The sequence below is a fragment of the Lycium ferocissimum genome, chromosome 9 (genome assembly GCF_029784015.1).
Source record: "Lycium ferocissimum isolate CSIRO_LF1 chromosome 9, AGI_CSIRO_Lferr_CH_V1, whole genome shotgun sequence".
NCBI lineage: Eukaryota > Viridiplantae > Streptophyta > Magnoliopsida > Solanales > Solanaceae > Lycium > Lycium ferocissimum.
In genome coordinates this window covers 31,010,587-31,030,418 of record NC_081350.1, presented here as the reverse complement: position 1 = coordinate 31,030,418, position 19,832 = coordinate 31,010,587, and the positions used below count along the sequence as shown (strand labels likewise).

The 19,832-nt window shown below is 33.5% G+C and overlaps 2 pseudogenes; both read left to right on the top strand.

Moving 5' to 3' along the window:
* Positions 1-91: 91 nt before the first annotated feature.
* LOC132030249 (probable purine permease 11) lies at positions 92-1,850 on the top strand (annotated as a pseudogene).
* A 10,410-nt stretch (positions 1,851-12,260) lies between these two features.
* On the top strand, positions 12,261-14,015 carry LOC132030250 (probable purine permease 11; annotated as a pseudogene).
* Positions 14,016-19,832: the final 5,817 nt, after the last annotated feature.

Genomic DNA, 19,832 nt, shown 5'->3' with positions numbered 1-19,832 from the left:
TTATATTTAGAAACAATTTAACTTTATGGAATAATGTACGACCACATAAATATTTAAGGTTATTTTTAGACCATACATTTTAAAAGTCTTCACATATTTTTTAAATTCTATGTCAAGTCAAACTAAGATAATCTTTTTGGACGGATTGAGTATTAAAGAACAAGATTTTAGTGTCACTCTCGTCTGTATGTACCACAACTTATTCATGGACCCTTCTAGTTCTACTCAGCAAGTGGAGCTGCAAATCCCAGGTTTGTCACTGAATTTCGTCCTTGTTCTTTTTTCAATTTCCCATCTTTTTTAACTCTTTATGATCAAAATTCGATGCTCTTATTTTAGTAAAAATGATTCAAGAAAAGGAGGAGATGTATAGGTCTGTTCCTATCATGATTCTTATAGGGTGTTCCAAATAGAAAGAAAAAGATTCTACAACTGCGATTATATTAGAGAGAAGTAATCTAACATTTATGGTCCAAAACATGTTTTAAAGAAGGAGCAAGAAAATCTAAATTAATCATCTCAAATCAAGTTTAATCCCAATTCAAACTTTAGATGACTTTAATTTGTTGTTTCTGCGATATTAAAACAAATCACTGGAATTTATTACTTTTAGCCATCAAGAATAAATTAATTGATAATTGTTCTAGTTCCTGTAGGATCGACAAAATTGGCCACATGTTGTGCTTGATTATAATTTTTGCTTATTTGATTATCTACTTATTTATTTTGTGGGGGCTGTCACAAAGAATCAAGCAGGCAAATATCAGAAGATGATACAAATCAGCAGCAACAACTTCCAAAAAGATCCAATAAACACTATGGATGGTGGTTTAGGATATTTGTATACATCATTTTCCTAATTGTTGGCCAATCTGCAGCTATGCTTTTAGGAAGATTTTACTATGATCAAGGTGGAAATAGTAAATGGATGGCAACATTTGTTCAATCAGCTGGTTTCCCAATCCTGATTCCACTTTTCTTTCTCTTTAAATCTCCGAAAAAAATCGCGTCTTCATCACCCGAAAAACCTTCAAAATCTTCCCTTTTTCTCCTCTATGTGTTTTTTGGCCTATTGTTAGCAGGTGACAATTTGATGTACTCATATGGACTATTATACCTTCCTGTCTCAACTTATTCCCTCATTTGTGCATCTCAATTAGCCTTCAATTGCTTGTTTTCGTTCCTACTAAACGCGCAAAAATTCACAGCTTTAATTCTCAACTCTGTTGTGATTGTCACAATTTCAGCTGCATTATTAGCAGTTCATTCTGAATCTGACACTAGTACAAAATTATCCGTTGGGAAATATATAATCGGATTTGTATGCACGGTGGCTGCATCAGCAACTTACGCGTTATACCTCTCTTTATTAGAAGTAACATTCAAGAGGGTGATAAAAAGTGAGACATTTGATACAATTTTGAAGATGCAAATTTTTCCGTCATTCGTAGCAACTTGTGTTTGTGTTGTGGGGCTATACGCGAGTGGTGAATTAAGAAATCTGACAGCAGAGATGAACGATTTTCGCAAGGGGGAAATTTCATATTTGATGACATTGGTTTGGACGGCTGTTCTTTGGCAAATTTTTTCTGTTGGTATGTTGGGGTTGATATTTGAGGTGTCTTCTTTGTTCTCAAATGTGATAAGTACTTTGGGTTTGCAGTTTGTACGTTCTTCTTTGTGATTTTCTTCCATGATAAAATGGATGGGGAAAAAGTCATTGCATTGTTGCTTGCTCTTTGGGGATTTATTTCTTATGTATATCAGAATTATCTTGATGACTCCAAAGCCAAGTCTTCAAAATCCGAGGACAATGAAGCCACTATTACTCATTAGGAAGTTCTCTCTTAAATGCCTATACTCCCTTATCCTTTTTTCTTATGTATACCATAGCCGTTATCAAGAGAAATGTTGTGCCACGATTGCTGAATTATTTCTGATATTTTAAATTGTATCAATTTTAGAATGGTGATGATATATAGTGTGTGATTTCAAAATATGAACTTTTTTGTTATTTGGCTCTCTGAACTGTGAAAATAGAGGAATTCCTTGAGTGATGAATTCAACATGGCACAATTTATACTCTTTAAGTCTCCTTCTATAAAAAGAAAAATGTTTTGAAATGCATTTTACAATATGACATTGGCTTTAGCTATTACAAACAAGTACTCAAATGAACAGTTCGGCGCCAAAGGTCACAACTTGAAAAATCAGGCTCATTATGAATTATGAATTATGAATGACTTAAACAAGAGATATAGCGATTAACTGTTATTGGGAGATTTTTCTTTCTGGATATGAATGAATTTCCTTATTGAGCATTTTCTATAAGACTGGTATTCGTTAAAATGTAGTCGCGTTCAACCCACTGACAAGCAGTCTCTAATCTCTTTACTAGAAATATGAAAGAACAGGCTATAGAAATGTGTACAAAGCTGGTGAAGAAGAATATCTATATATATCGCAATGTAAATTTATGGATGATACGGTTCTAAGTGCATTTTGCAGATTGAGGCATGCTAAAGAAGCAGATCTTCATTTGATTGCAATAATGAAACGACTATATTATACAATGACATGAGTTTTTGATAACGTCAGGGACGCCGTTGATGAAATGGTTGATGTTGCTTTTGACATTTTCGACCAAATGGAAAAGCAAGGTATATCTCAAGATAATATCTTCGATTATTTTACATTCGATTGATTCTTTACATGGAGAACAGGAAATGGTTGAATTTATATTTAATGATATAGAAGACACCTTCAACATAATTATAGATGCATTTTGTGAAGAAGGGAGAGTTGAAGATGTAGAGAACATAATACAGGTTATGATTGAAAAAAGGCCTAAAACCTCGTGATTTCAACTATACAACACTAATAATAAGAGGATATTGCTCTCGAGGTAAATAACATTTGGCTGAGAAAACTATAGATTATACGAGAGGTAAGGGTATGAAGCCTAATAATTCTGGCTATAAAATGTTAATTCATGAATATTGCAAGGGTAAGAAATTAGATGATGCTTATGTTAGGACGTGAGATTGTCCGCTATGTATCTACACATTGAAAGGTGTATTTGAAGTTGGTCGATTTGAATGCGCTAAAAAAAATTCTTTAATGAGATGCAAAATACAGGTCCTATATTAATAAAAATAAAAAATAAAATAAAGTGAAGTCCTAATGTTTGCACTCATTACATCTTAATTGATGGTTATTTTAAGAATGGACATATCGAAGAAGCTATGTCACACTTCCATGACTTGGAAAGAAAAAATATATGGATATCACAATATACACTGCTGTTATCGATGAGCTCTGCAAAACTGGAAAGCTCGAAGAAGTTCGTGGTATTTTTGATAAGGTACCTTAATCCCTCCACATAAATGTTTACCCTGACTTGAGCACATACAATGATAAATGGATTTTGTTTAGAAGGACTTGTGGAAGAAGCAAAAATTTAGCTAAGGAAAATAGAGGACAATGGCAATATACCCAATGATGTTACATACTCCTCTCAAGTGTAAGAGAATATAGTGAGTAAAGTGTTAGCACTTTAAAAAAAAAAAAAAAAAAAAGATTGAGATGCATGTACCAACTGATATAGACAATTTGTTGTTGATGATCCAGATTTGTGATATAGAGTGCTGAATTTGGATCATCAAAAACGTAAATCAAAGTGATGTTTGATAGAAGGATGGAGAAAAAGATTGTTATGAAATATGAACCATGTTGACTCCATAAGGGCCTATGGCCTAGAAGTGGTAAATAAGATTGATCCAGTTGAGATTATTAGGCCTAGTAAAATGTTGGATATCCTTTCCATCTAGTACTTTTGTTGCGAGGATTAGCCTTCATTTGGGATGGTCTTTAATTTTTGTCCTTCAAATTGGTGGTCTTTAAGTTTTGCCCCTCAAATTGGTAGTCTTTAACTTTTGTCCTCTGCCCATGCAAATTCTGCCTTGAGGTGATATACCGTCTTCTTTCATTAAGGTGGTTGGATCATTAGGGTTAGGTGTTCTTCTATTAGAGTGTGTGGAATTATACTTAAATGCACGAAATACAGTAAACCTATAACTTCTTCTAGGGTTACAAATATTCAATTGTGGAATAAATAAAGCACTGATTTTTGGTGAGAAAACTGAAGTAAATTTAAGTACCTGATACCTGGATAATACTATACGTTGATGCATTAGAGATTTTGCATCTGTGAGAGAAAAAAAAAATCGAATAATTGTTCAATATTTGTGTTGAAATGAAGAAAATTGAGAATCAAAGAGGGAAATGAGAAAAATGAAAACCCTTAAACCCTATTATTGAACCCTAAATGGGTTTCGACCCACTAGATGTTTTGGTTTGAAGTTGGATTCAAATCGGGTTATCTTACATCTATTCGGATCAAAGAATGAGGATCGTGCGATAAGTTTTTCCGCGGAATGTTCTTTCATATGGACTGGTCTTTAATTTTTGCCTTGGTCTTTAATTTTTGTCCCTAGTTTTCATGTAGTGAAAATTTGTGGGCCAAAGTTCCTTATTTGCTGGTCTACAAAATTAGAGATTCCGGATTCAAATTCCAGCAGAGACAAAAAAATAATTTCGCAAGACAAAGTTTTATAAAAACTATGCCTATTCGGGCAAAGTTACATAGACACTATCCCTTGTCCGGCATTATTTCTACAGAACTATGCCGGAAGGTATAGTTTCTGTGTTTAGTTACATAATTCTGTAGAAATTAAGTTATTCTATAGAACTATGCTGGAAAAGGCATAGTTTGTATGTAACTTTGCCTAAACAGCCATCATTTCTATACAATCTTGCCTTGCAGATTTTTTTTTTTTTTTTTTTTTTACTGTATTGGGGTTCGATTCCAAAATGTCAGAAATATTTTCGACCACTTTTTTATTACTTAAAGTGTCGAAGGATAAAAATTAAAGACCATCAATTTGAGAGACAAAAATTAACGACCACCCGATGATAGGGCCAATAGTGCAAATTGTCCATCGTGCGATGGCCAGTTTCTATCTTGCCATTTAAGGCTATGTTCAGTATTTTAGATAAGTAAAACTTACACAAATAACTACCTTTTAACAGCTTCTAACAAGCTATAGCTATAAGTTGAAGATTTACAATTCGTAGCTGCTTTTGGCTGTATGTCAGTTGTATCTCGCGTTTTTGAAATACAGTGAAATATAGCGAAATACAGTGAAATACAGCGTAGCTGTTGAATAAAAAAAAAAAGGCTATATTTATGGCAATAAAAATCTTTTTAAATTATATGGTAATTTGTATTAATGGTTCCATGATTCATGCAAACCTCATGAGGTTCCATTACAGCTAACGTCTCTCTATCAAAATCACTCCATTCAAAAGTTTTTTGCTGGTTTTTGTTGTATTTCGTGTTTTTGAAATACACGAAAATACAAAATTTGGCAGAGTAAAAATAGGCTGTATTTATGGAACATATTCTCTTCTTTCATTTTAAATGGTAAGTCAAATTAAATCAACCATGTATCACGCAACGGCTGAAGTTCTATAACAACTCACGTTTCTTTCTCCAAATTGCTCCATTCCAAACTTTTAGAAATACTTCCAAATACAGAAAAATATACACTCGAATACAATGAAATATGGTTGATTGTTTAAGAAATATAAAATTGTAGTATGCGCATATACAATGGAATACAATGAAATGTATCAGAAACTGTGTCGTAAATTAGAAATACATTGAAATATAGCGAAATATACTGAAACAGTACACTAAAATATACTGAAACAGTACATTGAAATATAGCGAAATATACTGAAATATACAGAAATATACTGAAACACCACAACCACAAACTCTACTGAACCACCACAACAACTGGAAAAACCCTCCTCCTTCCTCCCCCGCCTTTCTTCCAATCCACCATCCTGCTTCACTCCAAAAACCCTACCGAACCACCACAACAAACTGGAAAAAACCTCCTCTTTCCTTCGCCGCCTTTCTTCGATCCACCACTGTCCTCCTCCACTCCAAAAACAATACTGAACCACCACCAAAAACCATTAATACATGAAGCATATGGAGTTCAGATCTGAAGAGCTAGAACCTTAAGGTTTTGTTCGAGTTTGGAGATGGAGATGGTAGTAATAGTGTTGGTGGTGGTGGCGGCTCCGGTGAAACCCACTGCTCCCTTTTTTCAGATCTGAGTGTATTCTCAGATTTGGCGTCGTTCCACCACCGTCGCTGCCACCTCATCATCATCAATAACAGGAGCAATGGCAGCGATATCGACGGCTTTAGCGCACCGCCGGAGTAAAGTCATGGTTGTTATTCGACTAGGAAGCAGCAACAACTTGTGCAACAACGATGTTGCTACAGTTTCTACGAGCATTAACGCTCAGTTGCCTCACGAAGTTTGGCTGAAGGAGAAGAGAGGCCGGAGATAGAGAAAGAAAGGGAGGGAGGCGGCAGTGAGGGGAAGGGGAGAGAGGAGAGAGAATTTTTTTTTTTAGGATTTGGAGAAGATGATAAATCTTAAATGTGTAGTGAGGGAGAATTGAGAGGTACATGTGTTTCAAAAGTTATTGGACCAGTTATGAAATGTAATTTTGGAAAAATAAAGCTACAAACATTAAATAAAAAATAAGGTAGTTATTATTCATAAATAAGTCTTAGAGATAGCTATGGCAAGTAAATTTTCCTTTAGATAATTCAAATTATTTAACCTGTAGCCTTTATTTTGTAAATTTCACGGGTCATTGGCACTTTCGTTCGTATTTTGTTCTGGTCTTTAATTTTGCCCCTCATAGCAAATAACTTTTCTACGGGGTGAAAGTTTATTTTTCGCATTATAATATCCCACATGTTATATCTAGCATGCATCCTTAAAAAACTTATGCCTCGCTAGACATAAACTCCACTGCTAAGAACAAAAATTAAAGACAAGCCCGTTTGATGGCCAAAAGCGCAATTTTTTTCAAATTTCAATAAGAACACGCCGCCTCCTCCTCTTGAACCTTACTATGAGAGTTTCTATTATAATGTACCATTTATGCCTAATTGCCTGGTAAGTGTCCTTTTCTGTAGCAATATTATCCAGTTATTCTCCTGTCCAATTATGTCAATAGTGCCAACTATTTTGTAAACCAAATTTAATTATGTGCTTGACGCTACTAATTTTTTTTAATTACTAATAATCACATTCTTATTTCATATTATATCCTGTATAAAATAAGTGAGAAAATTAAGCTGATTGTCCATTGGAGCATCTAATTTGCTATTTTTAGCCCAACTATCTACTTCTTACCCATATGTACCTTGCGACAATCTAACTTATCGAAATTTTAGTCGACTCTACTTTTCAGCAATCTAAAACAATTATTTCTTTCGTCGGTGGTAACAGCGTGCCAGAATCCGAAACGACAGCTTCAGTTCAGGAGCTTGTGAACGCGAAGTTCTCTCCTGACATATAACATGCACCGCTTTTAGGTACTCTTCTCCAATTCCGGTCCAACGAATTCGTCTAATTCTCGTTCTGTCCCTGATCTGTTCTCCCTCTTTCCAAATTCAGTGTATTATGGATACTCCGATAAAGGAAAGGGCTTTTACAAGGCGTATGGTAATCTCTTCGAGAAATTCTACCAAACTGAGTTGAATTAAAGAAAAGAGAAAACAATCTATCAGACCCCACCACCTCTAGGTACCAAGAATTGATCTGTTTTATGTTTTTATTATTTTTTGGGTAAAAAGTGATTATGGATCTTTAAACATTCGTCTTATTTCACTAATAAATCTTTTGGGTTAGGCCTATTTATCCTAAAGAAATTGTCTACTTTGTGCTTCAATTGCTTCAAGCTGATCGCCTCATGTGAATTAACATTACTACTATATATAAGAGGCAACCTAAGGCCTTTTGCAGTCCTCACAGAAGTTTTCAAATTAATATCAAATTTTTCAATTAATTACTTCTAGGTCTTAAGTTTATATTTTAAAGTTAAATTTACTTTTTATTCTTACGGGCTACTTTCAAAAGGTGTCAAACCTCCTACCTTATTTCTCATGTTACTTTTTTCTATTATATCTTATCCATTTACAAAAAAAAAAAAAAATCATTTCTTCACTAGATATTTTTGCTTCTTGCTTGCTCTCTCATTTTCTCCTATTTATTTGTTGCTTATTATTCTCCGATTTTCCCCCGCCTATTGTTAGTTCGTTTGTTATTGATTCTTACATGTAGGCATTTCTTTTACTTTATATTTGCATTATGAATTTTTGAAAATTCTTTTACTTACATGTAGACATTTATTTTACTTTATATTTATATTTTATTATGTGTTTAAAAAGAAATGTACTAAAACAATTTTTAAGTGTAGTTTAAAAAGTTGTTTAGTCTTTATTGGCTATTTCATCTAAAATATTTGTTATTTTAGAAAATCAAGATAGAATTAATTATTTTTTCACGTTTACCCTTGCTCTGATAAAATATTGAGAGAGATTAATGTGTCGAAAGAAAGATTACTATTAATTGAGTTTAAAAAAAAAGGTTATTTAGTTAAATTACCCGTTAATTAAAATTTCAAGAATGTAATTTCACCACATTAAAAAATATGAACAATTTTATACGTCATCTTTGAAATATCTATGATTTATTATAAGTACAGAAAGTAAAACTTATTAAATGATGCCATATAAATTTTTTAAATGATGCTACATAGTCTCAAAAATGAAGACAGTGTTATCATATAGGATTATTTTTTAAAATTTCCCTTTTGGTTAACTAAAATTAATCTTTTTAAGTATAAACTATATATGAAGAATTGTATATATTGATTCTTAAGGTTCATTTTAGTAAATGTAGGTTATTTCTTGACTTTCGTCTAAAGCTACGGTTAAAAATCACATTTAACTAGGACAAACCTTGACCTAAAATAATGAGTAAAAATTTAATAAATGTCAAAACAAATCAATTTTTATCTATAAATAAAATCACACGCTCACAAACTTACAAAAATACGAAAATATTTTTCAATTTATGATCTTTGCAAATAGTAATTACCATACTTTATCAGGTTAGTATAATATATCGAATCAGTTGTGTCCATTTTAGATTTGCTAATTTTTCTACCTAACTTTCTTCCTTATAAATAAAGTTTCCGTTACAAATCATCTAATTGTGTGACGAAGAAACTTTAACAATTGTAAAACTTATCAATAAGATATCATTAACGTGTAAATACATTAAATTAATTATGCGGTAGAAAAAGGTGACACATTATATTTATTTGATAATTTTTTAATTTTTAAATTTCTTTGTTTTTTAGTTTTTTTGCTCGATATTGCATTTGTTTGCTAATTTTAGTGTATTCACTGGGGAATATAGTGTGTAAGGATGTATATGTAAAGTTACAAAACAAGTTGAGCAACTTATATATAGCTATACATTGCATATATATCATCTATACACTGCAATTTGAGTTGGTTTCATGCGTTTATACATAATTATACAAAGCATATACATTATAAATGCAGAGTATATCTAATATTTATATATAGCTATATAGAACATATACATTATCTATACGACGATGATACAATAGGCTACATCGACTGCAAAACTAGATGTATGAACTGTTTATATGGATTATTTCCCCTAAAATAATACTATTACATAAATTTTTACATCTTATGCTGGTATAAGGTATGCGGAAAAGCAAAGAACCAAATAATACATAAAGGCATGTTTATTGCTTTGTAGTTAGTAGTAAAAGCATGGTTTAAGAACTTGCATTAATTGCTTTATGCATTGTTGGGTTACTAATTTCGATTTCGACATATTTAATATCGGTATAACTGATACATCAACCAATTCATGTATTTTTCTTCAAACCAAGACTAATGTGGGATAATTAATAATACCGTGATTAGTTATATATTGATAAAATATTTGATGTTAAAAAGCTACTCTTGAGAGTCTCCTCAGAACTTTTAAAGTACAAATTTAAGTTATACACCTATATATCTAAGTATCTAACTGTTAACATAATGAACCAAATATCTAATAAAGTAATTTCTACATTACTAATCCATATATCCACAGTATTGACTTACGTATGATTATCTTTACCTAACTTATTTTTATCAAAAAGATCTTTTGGCCACATTATTTTGGCCACAATGGTCCAAATGGAGTAAATTCATATGACTATTTAGGTCAAATTTAATAATTTATGTTTATTTAATGTCATTTCTATTTTCTCTTCTCAAAATTTATCTTAATTTAAAATTAAACAATAGAGATTATAGTGATTTTTATATAAGTATGACCAAATTTAGATTAAATTAGTGTGTCCATTTAGCAACTATCTATTTTAATACTATGCGATTCATAACAGTGTTGAATTTTAAGTGGAGATTATTTATGCATGTGGGTCCTTGTGATAAATTCTACCTAATTCTTCTTCATAAGCAATGAATTCAATGATGAGTGATAAGATCGACCTGTAGGCAAGTTTATCCCATACACGAGAGTAGTACTAGTATTTGATAAGTTTCGTTTGGCTATTTAATACTGATAGACAGAAAGTGTGCTATTCTAAAATAGTAGAATGTGCAGGACAGGATTATCAATCAATGTACGCGACAGGCGTCTCCCAAACTTTTTTTATTTTAGATATTAAAAATAACTTTAAAATAGAATAAGATATGCAATTTTATAATGGATACATAGAAAAGTATATTCAACACAAATTATTTAGCAAATTGATTTCATTACATGAACATAATAGATTTTTTTCACAACATATTGTAAAAGTTATATTAAGACACAACAACAAAAACTACACCTAAATACCAAGCAAGTAGGGATCAACTATACGAATACTCATCTCCGACTATATTTATCCATTTAACTTTATCTTTATTATGCAAAAAAAGAAAATGTAAAAAAAAAAAGAAGATAAAAAGTACTAGCAGTTCTATATGTTTTTAAGCAGACATAAAAATCTATTGATACCGCATATATAGATCTTTTTGTTGTGTATCGCGAAAAATGTCATATCAAGATACATAAATGAAAAGTGTAACGAGAATATTCTGAAGTGTACAAGGCGGACATTCTGAAAGTAAGCATGTAAGAGCACTCTTAGGACATATATATATATATATATATATATATATATATATATATATATATATATATATATATATATATATATAAGAGTGAATGTCCCACAATCACACCGATGATTGTAGTGGAGTGTTAAATACTTCTTCATTCTTAATTAGATATCTCCTTATTAAGGAGAGCTTTATCTCCTACGCGGGACTTCCAATTGCGAATTCAAATTTCGTCAAGTTCCAGTACAAACACCGAATATCAGACGCGAAATAAAAGAAAAATGTCCCGGCCCACAATTGAGGTGTTAGCTTATGAAACTCTTAGCCCCATAATGATTTGGAAATATGTCTAGAAACTCCGCTGCCTTGAACATTTGATATAGTACAAGTTTGAGCTTCATTTTAAAAAAAAAAATTGTATAATACATAAGGGTTATTTAGTTTTAATCCACGTATTACAAATATTCATAGATCTTATTCTACCTTGTATTTCGCATAAAATAACACATAAATTCCTATATAACTTATGCAAATGTTATTTGTGCTGGTAACAAATATAACGGCCAAACACGGCATTGCTAATGCTGGGTTCAAAATGTTAACTATACATTATATATTATGCTGGATTTTATGCAGATATTATGTAACTTTATGCATGCAAATAGTTCCTCTATGACGTACCACAAAAGTTTGTCGAGTATAAATATCTAAGTACCTGACAGAAACGTATCTATCAATTGCCTCTTAAATTAGTATTATTATATTATAAAGGTGATTAATCACAAAGAAATAGTATGTCATTTTAGCCTAGCTCATTTAGTAATTTAGTCAACTTTTGCCTTTTTTCATCCTGTAAAATTCGTCAAAGATGGCATCCAGCCACTGAGATACAGTTGGCTGACTTGGCTCTAAAGAGCTAATTTCCAACTTGTGAGACTTTGTGATATTTCACATACGTTTACACTTCTTTGCTTTCTTTTTTAATTAATATTACTCCCTCAGATCCCAAAAAAATTATCTTAGTTTTCTTATTAGGTTATCCCAAAAAAATTATCACATTTCTATATTTAGAAACAATTTAACTTTATGAGATGATTTATGACCACACAAATATTTAAGGTTATTTTTGGACCATATATTTTAAAAGTCTTCCTGTATTTTTTAAATTTTATGTTAAGTCAAACTAAGATAATCTTTTTGGACGGAGGGAGTATTAAATAACAGGATTTTATTATCACTCTCGTCTCTGGGTACCACAACTTATTCATGGACTCTTCTACTCAGCAAGTGGAGCTGCAAATCCCAGGTTTGTCACTGAATTTCCTCCTCCTTTTTTCAAAAGTTGTTTATTTCCCATATCTTTTAGCTCTTTTATGATCAAAATTCGATGCTCTTATATTTAGTAAAAATGATTCAAGAAAAAGATTCTACAACTGCGATTATATTCGACAGAAGTAATGTAACATTTACGTTCCATAACATGTTTTAAAGAAGGAGCAAGAAAATCTAAATTAATCATCTCAAATCAGGTTTAATCTCAATTCAAACTTTAGATGACTTTAATTTGTTGTTTCTACGATATTAAAACAAATCACTGGAATTTATTACTTTTAGCCACCAAGAATAAATTAATTGATAATTGACAAAATTGGCCACATGTTGTGCCTGAATATAATTTTTGCTTATTTGATCATGTACTTATTTATTTTGTGGTGGCTGTCACAAAGAATCAAGCAGGCAAATATCAGAAGATGATACAAATCAGCAGCAACAACTTCCAAAAAGATCCAATAAATGGTGGTTTAGAATATTTGTATACATCACTTTCCTAATTGTTGGCCAATCTGCAGCTATGCTTTTAGGAAGATTTTACTATGATCAAGGTGGAAATAGTAAATGGATGGCAACATTTGTTCAATCAGCTGGTTTCCCAATCCTGATTCCACTTTTCTTTCTCTTTAAATCTCCGAAAAAGATGGCGTCTTCATCACCCGAAAAACCTTCAAGATCTTCCCTTTTTCTCCTCTAGGTGTTTTTTGGCCTATTGTTAGCAGGTGACAATTTGATGTATTCATATGGACTATTATACCTTCCTGTCTCAACTTATTCCCTCATTTGTGCATCTCAATTAGCCTTCAATTGCCTGTTTTCGTTCCTACTAAACGCGCAAAAATTCACAGCTTTAATTCTCAACTCTGTAGTGATTGTCACAATTTCAGCTGCATTACTAGCAGTTCATTCTGAATCTGACACTAGTACAAAATTATCAGTGGGAAAATATACAATTGGATTTGTATGCACGGTGGCTGCATCAGCAACTTACGCGTTATACATCTCTTTATTAGAAGTAACATTCAAGAGGGTGATAAAAAGTGAGACATTTGATACAATTTTGAAGATGCAAATTTTTCCGTCATTCGTAGCAACTTGTGTTTGTGTTGTGGGGCTATACGCGAGCGGCGAATTAAGAAATCTGACAGCAGAGATGAACGATTTTCGCAAGGGGGAAATTTCGTATTTGATGACATTAGTTTGGACTGCTGTTCTTTGGCAAATTTGTTCTGTTGGTTTGTTGGGGTTGATATTTGAGGTGTCTTCTTTGTTCTCAAATGTGATAAGTACTTTGGGTTTGCCAGCTGTGCCTGTTCTTGCTGTGATTTTCTTCCATGATAAAATGGATGGGGAAAAAGTCATTGCATTGTTGCTTGCTCTTTGGGGATTTCTTTCTTATGTATATCAGAATTATCTTGATGACTCCAAAGCCAAGTCTTCAAAATCTGAGGACAATGAAGCCATTATTACTCATTAGGAGGTTCTCTGTTAAATGCCATGCAAAAAATAATTACATGCCTATACTCCCTTATCCTTTTTTCTTATGTATACCATAACCGTTATTAAGAGAAATGTTGTGCCACGATTGCTGAATTATTTCTGATATTTTTGTTGGGAAGAAACAAGCAATAACCAAATTGCACGACGAGGTAACAGCGGAAGAAATACCCAAGTCGAAACTTCTCACACTATTTGAACCAAGAGAAGACAATAAACAATAACACAAATGGAAATCTGAAATGACTGACTATACCAACAATAAAATAGCAAAGCAAGCAAAAATAAATCGAATGCAGAGAGACACCAAATTTACGTGGTAAGACCCCTTCAAGTGAAGAAGAAACATCCACGGGACTTCCGCCTACACAAGCTCAACGCTTAAAATCAACAAGAGTTACAACAATGTTCTCCAAATGGCTACAACAACAAAGCCAAGCACGGAGCAACAATACATAAAAGATAGCACCAAAACTAGTGAAGAAAGGAAAGAAATCACCCCAAAAATTGAGCTACTATTCGTACTCGAAAACTAGCGCTACAGACCACAAAATTCGATCTCCACCGTTGAAATCGAAGAACCAGATATGGAACTCCCAGTTCAAATTTCAGCACAATCCAACGGTTAACGAATCGGGAAACATAATTTAAAGCGGACTGCTATAGCAGAAAATTTCTGGACGAAAATCTACTTTCTCTCTCACGTTTTTCTCTCTATATGGCTGCTATGAATTCGCTCTTGTGTTCTGAAAATAAGACCTAAATTGATCCTAGATATAGAGGAATTTTTGGGCAAAAGTGGCCTGGTCTAAATTGGATTGAGTTTTATTAATCCAATTCCACATAAGAAGGGAAAACCCAAAAACTTAACAATTCTCCCCCTCCCGACTATGTGGAGGAAACCGCCATCCCCGCGATCAAGCAACACTCTAAATCTAGACTTGCAGCCAAGCCCAGAACAACCTGAATGGATGCCATCTTCACAACTGGAGAAAATATTTCATCAAAATCAACTCCCTTCTTCTGATTAAAGCCCTTGACAACCAATCTAGCCTTGTACCATGGAACTGGGTTACCATCTTCATGTTTCACCCTAAAAACCCACCTGTTTTTCAAAGCTTTTCTATCTATAGGAAGATTAACCAGATCAAATGTATGATTATCATGCAAGGATTTAATCTCATCTTGCATAGCATCAAACCACCTTTTCTTTTTCTTCACTATCCAGCGGCCTCATCAAAACTTTCGTGTTCTCCCCCATCACCAAGAGTATAAACTCATTGGGAGAATAACGAGATGAAGGTACTTTCTCTCTAATAGATCTTACGAGAGAACTCTCTAGAACATCGATAGTACTGTTCGTCAACCAACCACATCATCTTTGCTGAGCATCAACAACATCATGTTGGTCATTCGAACATGATAACTATCCACATTATCAACTTGATCTTCATTATTTTGAAGATTTTCTTCAGTGCAATAGTCACATGAACGGATCAACATCAACTAAGCTCTCGTTGCTCGAGAATCAACCTTCTCGCCCTTTGTCAAATTCTTCAATTGTCGATCTTCAAAGAACACAACATCATGCTTCTAATAAGTTTCTTCTCAACCGGATCATAGTAAACGATAGCCAAATTCATCATGACCATAACCAATGAAGATACCGCCTAGTTTTAACTTCCCGCCTTTGACCTCTCATCCTTGGGAACACGCACAAAAGCCTTACACCCGAAGGTTCTCGTACGAGCATAAGAGACATCCTTACCAAACCAAACTCGTCGGGGACATCACCATCCAAAGCAACAACGATGGGGAGATAAATTAATAACATAAGCAAGCAGTATTAATCGTTTCTCGCCCAAAATGAATCTAGCAGCTTAGCATCTGAAAGCAAACATCTAACCCTCTCAACTAGAGTTCTGTTCATCCTCTTTGCTAAAACATTTAACTAAGGAGTCTTTGGAGGAGTTTTCTGATGCCGAATACCCTGCTGTCTATAATAATTATCAAAGGGACCAATGTATTCACCACCATTGTCTGAGCGGATGCATTTTAGTTTCTTCCCTGTCTGTCTCTCAACCAAGGCCTAAAAAGTCTTGAACACATCAAGTACTTGATCTTTGGACTTCAAAGGAAATACGCAGAGTTTGCGAGAAATGGTCATCAATAAAAGTCACAAAGTAAAGTGTACCATCACGAGAGCTTACTTTAAAAGGACCACATAAATCAGAATGTACCAACTCCAGCAAATCAAGCTTTCTTGAAGGTGAATGACTTTGAAAAGAAACTCTTTTCTGTTTCCCGACTAAGCAATGAACACATCTCTTTAACTTTGCTTGTCTCACCTGCAGCGTATTCTTTCTTAGCCAAATTATCAATCCCTTCTCGCTCATATGACTCACCTTCTATGCCATAACTCGATGAAGTATCATTCTCTACCAAATTTTCGAGTCACCACAAATAGAGCCCTGAAATAAGTACAAGTCAGACATCTTGTAACCTCGAGCCACAACCATTGAACCTCTAATTAGCTTCCACTGGCCACCACCAACGGTTTGATTATAACCCTCATCATCAAGTTTTCCTACAGAAATTAAATTCAGCCGAACATCTGGAGCATGCTTGACATTGTTAAGAACCAACCTCGAACCATTCTTACTTTTCAAGCACACTGTGTCAATACCCAATACCTCAACCTCACTATCATTGCCCATTCGTAACATTCCAAAATTACCCGGAGTATAAGAAGAAAATAATTCCTTCTTTAGCGTGACATGAGAAGTGGCACCTGAATCCACAAAAGGTAGACTCATCACAAACAAGATCGATATCATTTTTACCACAAGCAACAAGAAGATCATTATCAGCAACAATAGCAACACGATTTTCATTATTGCCTTCTTTCTTTTGCCTTTTCTGGTCTCTCTTAAACTTGTAGCAATGTCTCTTGATGTGCCCTTTCAAGTGATAATAGTCACATGTAAAATTCTTGTACCTGGAGGATCTTGACTTGCTTCTACTTTTACCTCTATCATTTTGACCACTGAAACTGCTTCTCCCTCTATCTTCAGTAACCAAAACATCGGAGTGTGAAGCTAAAGAAGACGAAACTTGAGATCTTCTTCTCATCTCTTCATTCAAAACACCACTCTTAGCATATTCCATAGTTACACCATCACTGGGAGCAAAATTAGTTAAAGAAACTCGAAGAGTTTCCCAAGAGTCTGGCAAAGTATTACGAAGCCAAAGCCCCTATATCTCTTCATCAAACTTGACACCCATTCCGGCATACGGTGATCAAGGACACCTCGAAAATCATTGATATGATCGTAAATAGGGTCGCCTCTTTGTATCTAATATTCATCAATTATTTCAAAGAGGAACAACTTATTATTGCCTTTGAAGCATAAAGTGTCTCGAGCTTTTCCCACAAGCTTTTAGCATTTGTCTCATTCACAATATGATTTCGAACATTATCTTTAACCCATTGCCTAATATAGCCACAAACCTGTAAGTGCTCAAATTCCCAATCCTCATCTTTGATAGACTCGGGTTTCTTAAAAGCAAAACACAAAATGCAATTTCCTGACAAATAGAAGATCTTTCATCTTGCTTTTCCAAATGTGGTAATTATTGCTATTTAAGCAAACCATCTTGCTCATATTTACCTCCATAATTCAAATAGATGATCAATACAACCAGAAGCTCTGATACCACTTTGTTGGGAAGAAACAAGCAATAACCAAATTGCACGACGAGGTAACAGCGGAAGAAATACCAAGTCGAAACTTCCCACACTATTTGAACCAAGAGAAGACAATAAACACTAGCACAAATAGAAATCCGGGGCAGCAGCTATACCAACAATAAAATAGCAAAGCAAGCAAAAATAAATCGAATGCAAGAGACACCAAATTTACGTGGTAAAACCCCTTCAAGGTGAAGAGGAAATACACGGGACTTCCGGCCTACAAAAGCTCCACTAAAAACAACAAGAGTTACAACAATGTTCTCCAAATGATTACAACAACAAATCCAAGCACGAAGCAACAATACATAAAAGATAGCACCAAAACTAGTGAAGAAAGTAGAGAAATCACCCCCAAAACCGAGCTACTGTTCGTACTCGAAAGCTGGAGCTACATACCACAAAATCCGATCTCCACCCTTGAAATTGAAGAACCAGATGTTGAGAACCCCCAGTTCAAATTTCAGCACAATCCAACTGTTAACGAATCGGGAAACATAATTTAAAGCGAACTGCTATAGCAGAAAATTTCTGGACGAAAATCTGCTTTCTCTCTCACGTTTTTCTCTCTATATGGCTGCTATGAATTCACTCTTGTGTTCTGAAAATAAGACCTAAATTGATCCTATATATAGAGGAATTTTTGGGCAAAAGTGGCCTGGTCCAAATTGGATTGCGTTTTATTAATCCAATTCCACATAGGAAGGGAAAACCCAAAAACCTAACAATTTTAAATTGTATCAGTTTTAGAGTGGTGATGATATATAGTGTGTGATTTCAAAATATGAACTTTTTTGTTATTTGGTTCTCTGAACTGTGAAAATAGAGGAATTCCTTGAGTGATGAATTCCACATGGCACAATTTATACTCTTTAGTCTCCTTTTATAAAAAGAAAAATGTTTTGAAATGCATTTTACAATGTGACACTAGCTTTAGTTATTACAAACAAGTACTTAATGAACAGTTCAGGCGCTAAAGGTCACAACTTGAAAAATCAGGCTCATTATGAATCTTTCTGAATATGAATGAATTTCCTTATTGAGCATTTTCTATAAGAGTGGTATTTGTTAAAATGTAGTCGCGTTCAACACACTGACAAGCAGTCTCTAATCTCTTTACTAGAAATATGAAAGAACAGGCTATAGAAATGTGTACAAAGCTGGTGAAGGAGAATATCTATATATCAGCAACGTAATTTTATGGATGATACGGTTCTAAGTGCATTTTGCATATTGAGGCATGCTAAAGAAGCAGATCTTCATTTGATTGCAATAATGAAATGACTATGTTATACAATGACATGAGTTTGTGATAATGTCAGAGACGCCTTTGATGAAATGGTTGATGTTGCTTTTAACATTTTCAACCAAATGGAAGAGCAAGGTATATCTCAAGATAATATCTTCGATTATTTTACATTCGATTGATTCTTTACATGGAGAACACTCAGAACAGGAAATGGTTGAATTTATATTTATTGATATAGAGGACACCTTCAACATAATTATAGATGCATTTTGTGAAGAAGGGAGAGTTGAAGATGTTGAGAATATAATATAGTTTATGATTGAAAAAAGGCCTAAAACCTCGTGATTTCAACTATACAACACTAATAATAAAAGGATATTACTCTCGAGGTAAATAACATTTAGCTGAGAAAACTATAGATTAGATAAGAGGTAAGGGTATGAAGCCTAATAGTTCTGGCTATAAAATGTTAATTCATGAATATTGCCGGAGTAAGAAATTAGATGATGCTTATGTTAGGACGTGAGATTGTACGCTATGTATCTACACATTGAAAGGTGTATTTGAAGTTGGTCGATTTGAATGCACTAAAAAAATTCTTTAATGAGATGCAAAATACGGGTCCTATATTAATAAAAATAAAAAATAAAATAAAGTATAGTACTAATGTTTGCACTCGTTACATATTAATTGATGGTTATTTTAAGAATGGACATATCGAAGAAGCTACGTCACACTTCCATGACTTGGAAAGAAAAAATATGTGGATATCACAATATACACTGTTGTTATCGATGGGCTCTGTAAAACTAGAAAGCTCGATGAAGTTCACGGTATTTTTGACAAGCTTCCTTAATCCTTCCATATAAATGTTTACTCTGATTTGAGCACATACAATGTAA